We start from the raw sequence: 12721 nt of genomic DNA, 5'->3' as shown, positions 1-12721 counted from the left end.
CTGGCTGAAATGAAGTTCATCTCCCCATAGCAGCCCTCACAGTGCTGTGCTTTGCATTGATACGTAGAAAGGTGTTGATAACACACCAGTGTTTTGGCTACTGCTGAGCAGAGCTGGCACAGCATCAGCACTATCTGTCAACATTCCTACCTCCATCCAGGGGCTGGGGGTGGGCAAGATCCTGGGAGGGGACACAGGTAGGCCAGCTGACCCAAACTCACCAAGGGGATATTCCATACCCTATGAAATCAGCTCAGATATAAAAGCTAAGCAAAGGAGCAGGAAAGGGGGAGCATTCGTTATTTATAATGTTTGCCTTCTGGAGGAACTGCTCTGCATGCTGAAGCCCTGCTTCCCAGGAAGTTGCCAGACATTGCTTGCTCATGGGAAGTAGAGAATAAACCTATTTTTTTCTCTTTTCTTCTATGTGTACAAATTTTTGCTTTCACCAAAAAAGGACATTTTAAAGGTCATTACACTTAAGATTAAGCAACTAAATTTCAGTCCAGATGTTTGATCCCAAGACAGATGCTGAAAAACATTGTGAAAACATATAGAACTTGTTTCTGACTCGAACTTCTTAGTATAATAAAAATCTCTTCTGTTCATATTATATTATTTACTATCTGTTCATTTCTATTCTCATTTCTAAGCCCATTTCTAGAAGAAAGACACTTTTTCACCTGAATTCTGAGAAATTTAACCAAAACACATTTATCCAGCATGTTGGTATTTAACCAGATCTATTGTTCTGTACAAAAATAAAACCATTACCATGGCTATTGTTTAAAATACAGAGGATAAGATAGCACTTTTCATGCATGATATGCAAGAAAAGGTTAAATCTGTTCCTTCGCATTCAAGTCTCTCGACAGAAATATTTATAAGCTCTCCTGATTATCAAGAATTAAAGCACAGGACTCTGTCCTCCTGTTTAAGTATATTTTTTATGATCTAGCTCTTCTTTCACTCACAAACATACGGAGACAAACACATAGAGACTCCTTTCTCTGAGAACTACCTTACATGTAATCTGTTCTTACATATTGGTAACAGATTCTGTGGCTGTGGTTCAAAATCAAAGACTGTTCCTTTTCAGTTTTTGAGTGAAATGAAGCAGTTGCTTGCCTTCAAGGCAAGATTCTCAGGTAGATCCTAAGCGGAATGAGGAAGCTTCTTTGAGGTCCAACCAAAATACTTCACCAGAGGTCTAAAGCACAGACCACCTTATTTCCACCTTTCTGCCAATAAAATTTGGAACAAAATAGCTTTTTAAAATTCACCTCTGCTAGTCTGCCTTGCCTGTTTATTTTTTAAGCTCTTTGAATGCAGTCTCCTTCTTGCTGTTTTTCCAGAACATGTAATATAGAGAAATTTGTGCTTACTTTGGACTGCTAGGCACTTCTCTAATATAAATGCAAATAATAATATTAGAACTAAGAATCTCAAGGAGGTGTTATGTAATTCAATGCTTTAAAGTCAAGTAGTGCTTCTCAAAGTCTTTCGTGAACAGAATACTGTTCCATTTTAATTGTGTAACTTGCCTTTATCTAATTCTAAGTTTCATACAAGAATTCTTTGTAGAAAATAAGAAAACTTAGAATCTACAAGGCAAGAACTAACAGCTTCCCAAAAGAAAAAGCAAACTCCACAAACAAACAAACAAATGTATCCATTTTAAAATATATATTATTCTATGTATAGTCAAGTATTTTGTAGTTAGCTCAATAAATTCCAATTTAGCCAAAGAAGCACCTCGCTACTTAGGTAACCACTCCTATAGTAGGAGAAATCATGTCCTCAGTATAATCCACAGGAAGACAAAAGAACTACTCTTTCAATACTTTCAAGAAGAGAAAAAAAACTAGCCAGTATGAAATGATGAGGAGACATTTTTCAGCACTTTCAAACCTTAATCATCTTCTATCACTTCAGACAAGTTGTCACTTTCTTATGAAGTTTCCGAGACCTGGAATCTCATACCTTAATAGTTCAAAGGCTTGACCTCTTAATCTGAGAAACTTGACTCACTTTATCTCAGCAGAGGATCCAAAAAGGACACAGAACCAAGAATTGTATCTAGTGATGGGCTAGACTTCTGAGTATTATATGCATTAGAATTGGACAGCTATGAAGAAGTCTCTAAAATGAAGGCACTGAAAGAAATTACACAATGGGCAAAATTAAAAATGTTTTGTTCATAGAAACCCTCCACACTGCACTCCCCAAAAAACCAATAAGGGTTTAGGATCCTGTTTATTTTTACTTCTGATGGTTTTAGTATTTGAAATTATTTACAATAAAGGTACAGCAAAATTATGGCAAATAATAGCATACAAATACTATCTCATAACGGAATCCTTTCACAGTTAGTCTGATCACAGAATCACAGAATTCTGATGCTGTAACTCTCGTTAACATTAATAACAGACTCAAGCTAATAATATTCCTAAATAATTTTAATAGGAGTTTTAAAGGAAGTTCAAAAGGTGGACATTCCTTGAGGACATGATTCATGAAACATCAGAATTATTTAAAACTCTGATGTTTACAATCACTATTGCAATAGTTAGCTAAAGTTAGGTTTAAAATTTGTTGGTAGAAATACTGTGCTGTATTGTTGAACACTTGATTAAGAGTTCTGCTTTAAATGCTAGGACATTTTGACATCGCAAAACCTGCAATAGTGCAATAGTATGCTATTTTAAAAAGTCTTTAAGGCATGAATGAAATAGCTTTCTATGTGCCTGTGAGACACAGATGATAAGAATCCATTTTCAAAGTAATTTAAGCAAAGTAGTTTCTTCAGGACCCCTAAAAAAATGAATAGAAGCATTAAGAATGAAAATCAAATGTTCCTGAATTTTTCTGTACAGTTCATCTGTACTAAACTTTTCCTTCCTTGGACGTTATAGGCCAATCTTGAATAACATGGAGACATCACAGTGTCTATACAGCCCCCAAAAGTAATACTCTCAAAATGTATAAAAGTACAATTTTACATACAAAATTATACGCACAATTTTGCAATTCAACAGTTCAGTAAAGAAAGCACATTAATAATAAAAATTCCTATTTTGACAATTAGGGGACATAAAATGCCATAAACTCAAAGATAGAGCTGACCTTACCAACCTTACCAACAACAATCATAGCACATTATTAATATTAGTTATACTGTACAGAATGAATTAAATAGTGCTTAAGTTACTTATCTGAACCAGTGTGTAAAGCAACAACTTACAGCTCATAACATGATGTAATCATAGCACCTTAGACTCCTATGAATTTTTTCTAGTTGATCATTTAACCTTCTTCCATGTGATTTTAGTCCTTTAGTCCCCTTACAAAAGGTTCTTTACAAGGAAACAGTGATTATTAAGCATATTTACAAAATCTTGTCCCCCAGTCAGAGGTTTCTATATCCTCAGGAAGACTGTAGTCATGGAAATAAAGGGTTAGGTTTTGCACACAACTTAAGCTCCTCAGAAGGGCAATGAGGTTTCTGTTTCCTAGTTGTAGATTAAATTTAAGACTTCTGTCTCTTCTCACTCCGCCCACTCCTTTACACATGTTCAGCAGGTTTCTATACTGTCATCTGCTGGGTGTAACATCTGTTGGTTTTGTTGGTTTTGCAGCTACTCTCTGAGATGGAGCAAACTGACAGGAGAGTGAAGAAACAGCATCTTGGATTTGAGTCAGGAATCTCTTAAAATATTAATCAAATGTAATCTAACTTTTTAATGTAGAATTAAGTATTTTGGTACAATTTAATTTTTTCTCTTTATCTTTCTCAAATTATTGTGCTATCCTTCCATTCCCTTATGTAACTAAGTCCAGATAAATAAGATAGTTAGTTTTTAACACCATTTCTCATAAGCAACCTGCCTTAAGTGTTCTTTAACTCAATAATGTTTTGACTCAGCAAAATCTGTTCAAATGTAATTCCAAAGGATTCTATGCAGAAATAATTGTCCTTAATCAGAAAAAAAACCTATGAAAGGGAGAATACTGATAAATCTTTCATTTTTTCTCTCCCGTCTTTCTTCACGAAACATGTTTTTTGTAAAATCAGCCTTTGAGGCAATGAATTTGGTTTGCCTGCAACATCCCATTGCATATGAATATGACTAAGAATTTTTGCATGTGCTGTTTCCAAGAATATTTTTCAAATGATGTTACTGTATTTGAACCAGTAGAGACTGGGAATGAACTAGAAATGTCAAACATACTTTTAAGCCTGGAATGGGTGAGTATTAGCTTCCAAGTTGGTCAAAAGTCAGGAACAGTAGGAATCAGTTTTGCCTCTCTTTCTTAGTTCTTCCCTTACCAGACTGGTTAGGCTAAACTATAAAACAGTGAATTTAAAATTTTGATCTCTCCTCTGTGGTACCATCAAAAATGAACTGAATCGATGGTCAGACACCGTAGCTATTACATTCAATTTTTAGATAATAAGAGGAGGTATGATAAGAACATCAGAAACCAAACCAGATTGGGAATAGTGTTCAGAAACAGACATGAAACAGTGTTCTACTAAAGAGGTTTGCAGCGATAAGACGGACTAAGAATGCACACAGAGGCAGTTATTGCCTCTAAGTTGACATGCAGCAACTTGATGGTATGTCTAAATGCTGTGAGACAGTAAATATTTCATAATTTTAAATTAAAAAGCTTATGCAAAAAGCATGTCCAGTGAACAGAGTTGCTAACAAAGAGGTTCAAGTTTCAAAAACATTCATGTTCTGAATTTATACTTATTTGTTGACCACTATGTTGTGCTTTAATAAAAATCTGTGCTTCATGCTCCATGTAATTACATTCTGAACCAGATATAATGCCATCAATTTTCTGCTTTCAATTGTTAACTGAAATGAGGATTTTTTTCTTAAGAAAAGGGTGAGGGTTTTGTCTAATGTCCTGAAAATAATAAATAAATTGATACATACATAATATTCTTTAAAAAAACCCCAAAAAACAAACCGAAGAGATTTTATTCAAAAACTTATCTTGAAGGAATTTACCTTCAAGCAGAAATCAAATAAAGGGTATGTCAGCCACAGAGATGAATATTTGGGTAGTTATGAGAAAGTAAAAGAAGACTATAATAAGTAATTTTCAGTATGAGGTATATCTCTCTAAACAGTTGCAAGAACACTAATGATATGCAAAAAGTTTTAGTCCTTACTCTAAAAGAAGTTTTCCTTCCCTAAGGATTATAAGTTAAATTATATAATAAAGTTTTATAGTTCTATAATTCTGGACAAGCACGGTCTATAGAGAATTTGTTATTGCATTCCCCGATCAAAATGTTTTATTATTGATGCCAAAAAAGGAAAGTCTAATAATGAAATAGGGTTGATGTAAAATGAACATCATAATTTTAATTTGCTTCATTCATGTGGGAGGTGTTCAAATAGTAGGATGGAGAGATCCGCGTAACCATCTTAGCATATCAAAATATATGGTATGTTGAAGAACTAGGACAATGTTACAGATTTCAAGAGGAAAAAAACAAAGCTCTACCAGATCATTTTCATTTTTTAAAAGAACTGGTATAGCAGGTTCTGTACATTTATTAAATTAAGCTGTTTAGTGTAAATGAATTTTAGGTTTTCTTGAGGAAGAAAGAATCTGCACAATACATTCAATGAAGATATAAATATCATTATTCCCTCCATTGATAAAATTTTTTGTTAATTTAGAAGATCTAATGCATATAAATGTATATCAATATCTCTCAATGCAAACCACACTAATCGGTAGGAGATAAGCCATTTCATCCCTCACCAATTTATGAAAACATCTGACCTAAATGGGGAATTAATGCAGAGGTAACAAAAAATATATGGAATATCACATCACATCACATTACACCACATACCTTACCACACCAAAACTCTTTCTTCTTAATCAGCTTCAAACTTACTGGCATTTTTAAAAAGATTCTTTGGCTAGGCCTAACTATCTTGGAGCTTGACTTTCATATAATTTCTATAACTTGACATCTATGAGTATTAGGACAAAGTCTGTGATGTTGCCTATTTCCAAATAGGGCTCCTTCCTTTAAAATCAACTACAACTAATGTCTAGATAATACTACCCTGAAAATTTTAAGTAACAGTGGACCCACTCTAATCCTGTAGGACTAATGATCAAATTTGGAACAAATTCCAAGAAAATAATAAAACATTTCTTTCTCTCTTAGAATCTTTTTTTTGTTTGTTTTTTTTTGGTTGTTGGTTTTTTTTTTTCCATTGAAATGGAAAGAAGGAAAAAGTTTTCCTTCAGGACATAAACATTCTATATTCTTCAGATTGCATATGAATTATCCATATGAGCTGTGCCATGACTGGACAGTTCAGGCTGCAACATTCTTAATGCATCATTCAGATGAAGATTTTAAATGTTTTAAGGATAGGTATCTCCTTTAGCATGTCACACTGCAGCATTACAGCCAGCTTCAGCAAGAAGCATTACTTACCTCAATAGCTTTTTAGTGTCTTGGGTAATCAAAATTTCTTATAGCAATTGACTCTAGATACTACACATCTCAATCATAGCATGCAATGAAACGTCTGAATTTCATCTTGACACCACAGGGGGTCATTTATTTTCTGACTTCACTTGCAATTTGTCCTACTTGTTCTTACCTTAGAGGTTTTTTAATTAGAAAAAAAAATGGAGTGGCACCCATTCAAATAAAACCCACAGATATTACAAAATCCTTCTTGCGGTGATTTATCAGCATGTGTAAGGACCACCTAAAAAAGTCTGAACTGAAAGAAATCTTGACAAATTGTGCAGAGTTATGTATATTTATTTTCATAGGAAAAATTACTCATTTCTTAAGCAGTCACTGATAATTTCAGTCTACTTTGCTAGCAATTTTGAACATACATTTCTGGTATGCCTTGTACAAAATAAATAAAAATAGATCTTGAGCTAGTACTGAAGAGAATTCACTAAATGCCAGTGATATTTACAGACCCCCATTAAGAAAAAGACTGCATTGTGTTAGGTCCCGTACAAATGCATTTTTAAAAGAATAAGCTAGTGCTGAAGAATGAGGGATGAAAAATGTGAAAAAGTTCAATGATTTGTCCAAAAGCACACACACAAAGCTTAAGATAGGTATATAGGGCTAGTACTGTAACACATAGTTAAATTTCCTAAACTGATAACTGCCTTAGGCAGAGAAGCCATAATACAGAAGACATATTCTATGCTTGTACTTTTTCATACCATTTTTGCAAGCACCTAATATACTCACTGTTAACAACAGAGTATTTTTGTTCTGGCCCGTTTGGCCATTTGATGATTATTGATTCATAGTTAATTTTTGTCAAAATTTAGACTATGAAATTGAGCAAGTTCTTGCAGTTTGCTTCAAAATCTGTCTATTTTTACATATTTCTTAGTGTCCAGATTGGTCTAGGGTGGGTAGGGAAAGCCTTTCCCTAATCTCTCCATAAATATAAATATTGACTGATTTAATTTAAAGTGTAATACATGTTTACCTAACAGAAACACCAACAAGTATGTGTGTAAATATCACTGTTCTCACAGTCATAACTGCAAAGCAGCATGAAGAGATAAGAAATACATACTAGATGCTTTTTTATGTGCAGAAACCTATGCAGCAGCAAATATTGTCGTAAAGTTTTTCTAGCAAGCCTATATACCAACTAGTATAGTTTGGGAGGCATTTTTCACAAACACTGCTCACAGTATATTTCATCTGATCTGAAACCTGTGATGCACACAGTTTCAGTTTTTAACCTGGACTACAGTACTCCCTAGACATCCAATACCAACCCCTCAGAGCTTAAATATCCAGCATGGTTGGCTGAAAGATCCTTAGGAATGTCAGATGAAACTAGAGCCTGGCCAAGATTTTTCTCCTTAGCACTTCAGAGAGGTATTCACAAGAAGTCATATCTCCAAGATAAAGCCAGCACCTTGATAGTATTTTTTTCCTCTTAGTGTCTGAAACCTCGTAGGCTTTACTCTGAGACAGTAGTCACGAAGTCAGTAAAATCAGACTTGGGTTAATTATGCAATCGTTTTCCTGCTCCACATCTTATGGAAAATTGTGCTGCCTGATATAGAAAAGAAATCATTTTCATGTTATCTTGCACACTTTAACTTAGCGCCTCTCTGGTGTAGAGATATGAATCTGTGTCACCTCTTATTTAAAGCTGTGAGCAAACTCTACCATCTGTCCCAAATGAAGGAATATAGCAGTCAGTCTTTCTTTAAATGCTAGTACAGAAAACAAAAAATACAAAAAAACAACCAAAAAGAAAAGTTTTGCAATATTAATAATATTTCCTACAATGAGAAAAGGAATCTTTAGGTAAAGTTGCATTTAACTAAGAAGGTCAGCGTTCCTGTGATTTTATGTTAACTACTTATTTATGTTAACTACTTCTTTAATAAACACAAACTTTTTAAATATGTGTACAATTCAGTAGATGCTGAACTTCTAAAGAATGGGAAGATCAAAAATCAATAACAAAAATAATTACATAACACGTCTTTTGGTGATAGTTAACCCTGCAGCCTGCAGCATACTCCCACAAAGTGTTTGACAGATGAAATGAGAACTTTTGAACTATGCAATTCCAAATTTTAACAAAATTCTGAGCTCAGTTATCAAAAAAACTTTTTTTTTCTGGAAAGTATTGAGTCAATGAATACATAACACAAGACCACTGAGGAAAAAGCTTGCTAAAATGTATTCAGCTTTTTTTGTGCTCAGACCATTATCTAAACACCTGGAACAAGTATGAAATGTTTCATTAAAATATCTCATGGCTGAAACAATTAGGATTCAGTTTAAACAGATAATATAGCAAATTTATTCTATTGCAACAAAAAAAGTATATGAGCTCTAGCATATTCCCCAGAGGCAGTTTGCTTGTCTTTCTGAACGATGTTCCTTATTGGATAGAGATTTTTTATTACATATACATTTTACAGGTCATCTCTGCTGCAATCTAAACTGTTATTATTTTTTGGTGTTTTTGACAACAGCTTTCATTCTTTCACTCAGTCTGCTCACACACTTACTAATTTATCTTGCATTAGTTTGGTATCTTGTTATTGTCAAAAGTTTTGTCAGCCAAGAACAACTTTGGAGTGTGTCAGCTCTTAGTGTCCCATTGTTATTTGTATTGAGTTGAAAATTTAATTTAAACCATCAGAAAAGATGACATTTAAAATGGGTTCCACAGTTGGTATAACTCCTCAATGAACTTGCTTTCCTCTGGCAAGCACTTTAAGATAAAGCGCAATTTCACAATTAATTTTAAATCGATCCATTTAAAGAGACGGCACAGCTTTTCACATATCCTCTTCTGTGTACAAACTAATAATTACTGAGTCCTATGGTAAACATAGAGTTTGATGATTCTGCTAAAAATTAATTGGACCAAAAAAATGAGATTATTAGGCTGAATTCATCCCCTACACATCCTCATGGTCATTAATGCTAACATAAGGGAGACATAATTAATTTCCTGGGTGAGAAGGGAACAAAAGGTCAGTGGCACCCTTTTTGATATCCAGGAATCATATTCTGACAGTTTCCTTGTAGTCACTCCCATATTTGTTGCAGCTCCTTGTTTTTGCTTTTCCATTCTGTGATTCATCCTGTTTAATACTTGACAGTCCTGGATTTAAAAAGCAAGCAGATAAGCAACCTTCCTACCTCTATTGATCTTTCAACCTTTTAACTACAACATGAACTGAGGACATCTAAGTGCAAATTTTGAAGTAATAGTCCCCGGTGTTCAAGAAAATTCAGATAACTGTACTGCTATATAGTAGCTTTTAATAAACTACTTGTGCCTTTAGAATTTCTCTAGTGTGGAAGAGATTTCTTAAAAGGCTTTATAGCAGCACCTATGCTATCATCATTTGGTGGTTGTTATTATAGAAAAACTGCTGGAGAAAATAGTGTTGAGCTGGATGCATATTGGACTTCATTTACGCAGTATTGATTTTTGCCAGAAGGTTAATGTTACTGTCTGCATAACAAACATTTTAAAAATTAGTTTGTATTTTTAAGAAGCTAGAGACAATATTAGAGAATAAAAAGTGTATTACTCTGTCTTGGTGTTTCTATTTATAGTATGTTGCACAGGAACAGAATACATAATATCACTTTTAGATTATTCTTCTCATCTATGTACCAGTCATATTGGTTTACATTAGAGCTGTAAAAGCTTAATTTTGCTCTTCAATTTTATAACTAAATGAGAAAATTCTATAAACAAATATTTACAATATGCCTCATACAGGTGCTGCTCCAATGCACTACTGCTGCTGTAACTATCACTTCTATGAAAATTTGCACTGCACTATTCGCGTTTTAAGCAAGATGTTGTTGGCATTTGAATTTTCATTGAGACATATGTATCTGTGCAACCACAGAAAAATCCTTGTTACAATATATTCCCTCTAAGCCATATCAATTACGTGATTTTTTTCTACATTTGAGATTAGGGCAGTATTCTCTTTTAGACAAAGCCATTTATTTTGTACTTTTCTAACTATGACCCTGAGATTAGCTCATTCGGATAGAGCCTAATGTTACTAAGGCCAAGGTTGTGGGTTCAATTCCTGTATAGGCCATTCATTTAAGAGCTGGACTTGATAATCTGTGTGGGTCCCTTTCAGCTCAGAATGTTCTCTGATGACTGGGCAAGCCTGTGACTGCGAATACATGAGAAAATAACTTGCATTAATAAAAATGTCTGCTATTGTACCTAAGTGAGTGTTTTATATGTGTGTGTATGTATTTTTTTATACAATATGTATAAAGTGCAATATGGACTTTCCTGAAATTCATCAAAATCATATACAAATCACTTTCACATTTTAATTAATTTGAAAATGTTTAAATAATTTAGGTTTTTTTAATTCAAAGATTCAAAGAAAAAAAGAAATTGTATGTGGTAAAAAGATTAAATATATCCAAATATGTCTAAAAAGAGTCCAAAATTCCTTTTTGGTCTTTAGATTAAAACATATGGCTTATTAAATTTTCATGTGAGTGACTTGCTTACTCTTTTAGAAAATATGAACTGTTCCATGCAACTGCTTCTCTTTTCAGAATTTTATAACAAACTAGAATATATTGCATCATGATGAGTTTGTGGAAAATCAATTTTTTTAATAAAGAAATATTTTTTTTCACACTAATCTGATAATCAGTGAAGCAGAGTACATAACTACTGAAATAAAGGAAGTAAAACAAAAATCTAATACAATTTGATGTTCCATTTTACGGTAAGATCAGAGTTAATTCTGTTTCATTTTAGCAAACATTTTATCTTGATACAATACATCAGATCTTATTAAGGATCTCATTATCATACTTAAGTGTAGCAGTAAACCTGCATTATATGGGAAAACTGTGGTTTAAGCATGTTTTAAAATGGCTTTTTTGTGGTCTCTGCTAACTCATGTTTCTTTTTCCCAAAATCCCCCACGGCCAGTTCTTATCTCTGTCTCAGGAATGTCCTGAGAAGATATCAAGAAGTCTTCTCATTGGTCTCTTGTTAACCCCTTCCTTATTTGGCTGTTCCCTGCCTGATTGGTGTTTTGTAAGACCCCTTACCTTACATGGTCCCTTTTGACCCTCCCAAGAGCTTTATAAACCCCTAACCACAATAAACTCTCTCTCTCGCCTCCTCTCCACGTGCTGTGTGCTGTCTCTCCGGGAGCCATGGGACCTCGTGGGTGGGGGGAGGGGTGAGCACCTAACCCCTCCATGCATCCAGGACCCTGAAGAAACCCCTGGAGCTGGAGTAACCCCTTCCCCATCCACCTCAAGCCTTCGGAAATGGAACCCCACAATGGGAGGAATGCACCCAGACTTAAGTGTACAAATAAATGGAACAAAAATTCAAAAATTCAAAAGTAACCTTTATCTGGTGCAGAATAATTCCCTGCTTGTAAGAACTGTATTTTGACACACTTCAATTAGTATGACCAATCTTTCTTCATGAGTAGTCCTTACCTTTTGATAACTAGGCTGGTAAATAGTTAAACTGCAAACTCGCAGCTCTGAAAAATGTAAGAACTTATTGAGCTGTTGGGAACACATTCTTCATGAAGGTGAGGGTCAAATGTTTCTTTTTTATAACCTTTGTTTCCATTTAATTGCATAAGGAAAGTTTCTGTTATTGTCTTCAGGAAATGGAAAGAGATTAATGCAAAAAGGCACATCTTTTTCTCTGAACTACTGTAAAATAATACATAAATAAGTACAAAGGATGGACCTGATTCAAGTCCTTGAAATCAAACAGATATTTTGTTTTTATTCTTGGCATTTTTGAACGGGGTAATACATTCAGGAATATAAATTCACATTAAATAATAATAAAATAATTAAATATATACAGTTGTTGAACAATAAAGAATACAAATGTGAGCAAGCTTACCTTTGAATAAACTGTTCAACGTACAAAAGAATCAATGAAGTACATAAGAAAGCTCTACACGGCTACCATATTTTGCTTATGCTTTAATAATAATTTTTAATACATTTTAGATCAGTGGAACTTAAGGTATATTACAGTATTTTAAGTTTCCAAGATGTAGAATTTTGAAATGTATTCCATCTCTTTCAGTGATGCATCAACTGAATTATTCCTCAGCCATGGCCAAAGAATGATTTATTTATAGCTCCATGTTTTCCTTATTTTTT

Source organism: Neopelma chrysocephalum, unplaced genomic scaffold, assembly GCF_003984885.1.
Source record: "Neopelma chrysocephalum unplaced genomic scaffold, ASM398488v2 Primary Assembly neopelma1_71, whole genome shotgun sequence".
NCBI lineage: Eukaryota > Metazoa > Chordata > Aves > Passeriformes > Pipridae > Neopelma > Neopelma chrysocephalum.
This window is presented reverse-complemented; position numbering follows the sequence as displayed.